The sequence below is a fragment of the Bison bison genome, unplaced genomic scaffold (genome assembly GCF_000754665.1).
Source record: "Bison bison bison isolate TAMUID 2011002044 unplaced genomic scaffold, Bison_UMD1.0 scf7180017864370, whole genome shotgun sequence".
Classification (NCBI taxonomy): Eukaryota; Metazoa; Chordata; class Mammalia; order Artiodactyla; family Bovidae; genus Bison; species Bison bison.
Genome location: NW_011494942.1, coordinates 3,460,933 through 3,462,171, shown reverse-complemented (window position 1 = coordinate 3,462,171; position 1,239 = coordinate 3,460,933).

The following is a 1,239-nucleotide window of genomic DNA, read 5'->3' as shown; positions in this document are numbered from 1 at the left end:
GAATGGGGAAGATGCCCTGGAGAAGGAAATGGCGACCCACTCCAGTATTCTTGCCTGGAGAATTCCATGGACAGAGGAGCCTGGAGGGCTGCAGTCCATGGGGTTACGAAGAGTCAGACATGACTGACTAACTAACACACTTTCACGATATTTAGGTAAATTTAAACAAAAGAAACAATAATTACCTAATGATACAACCTAATTTATTGTCGGTGCTTCCCTTGTAGCTCAGTTGGTAAAGAATCTGCCTGCAGTGCAGGAGACCCGGGTTCGATCCCTGGGTTGGGAAGATCCCCTGGAGAAGGAAATGGCAACCCACTCCAGTATCTTTGCCTGGAAAATCTCATGGAAAGAGGAGCCTGGTGGGCTGCAGTCCATGGGGTCACAAAGAGTCGGGGATGACTGAGCAACTAACACTAATTTCTTGTCACTTCATTTGGAGTATTTACATTATTATTAATTCCATCAAACATTTATAGAGGCCTCTCTCAGTTTGAGGAACTCTTCTAAGCACTTTACATATATCAATTAATTTAATCTTCAAACCGAATCTATTTTATAGCTGATTAAACTGACACACAGAAAAGCCATATATTTAAGATTAGATCTCTAGTAAATGATAAGTTTTTTTTTTTTTTTTTTAAAGCAAAACCTATCTTCAGGGTATGAGACTAACTACTGCTCATATGGCCTCTTAAAATTATCTAGAAATAAGGTTGCAAGAGGTTTTCCCAGGTGGTACTAGTGGTAAAGAATCCATCTGCCAATGCAGGAGACTTAGGACACATGGGTTCAATCCCTGGGTCAGGAAGATCCCCTGAAGGGCGGCAACACACTCCAGTATTCTTGCGTGGAGAACCCCAGTGATAGCAGAGCCTGGTGGGTTACCTCCACAAGGTCTCAAAGATTTGGACACAACTGAAGTTACTTTGAGCATTACTTTACTAGCGTGTGAGATGAGAGCAATTGTGCGGTAGTTTGAGCATTCTTTGGCATTGCCTTTCTTTGGGACTGGAATGAAAACTGACCTTTTCCAGACCTGTGGCCACTGCTGAGTTTTCCAAATTTGCTGGCATATTGAGTGCAGCACTTTCACAGCATCATCTTTCAGGATTTGGAATAGCTCAACTGGAATTCCATCACCTCCACTAGCTTTGTTCGTAGTGATGCTTTCTAAGGCCCACTTGACTTCACATTCCAGGATGTCTGGCTCTAGGTGAGTGATCACACCATCGTGAT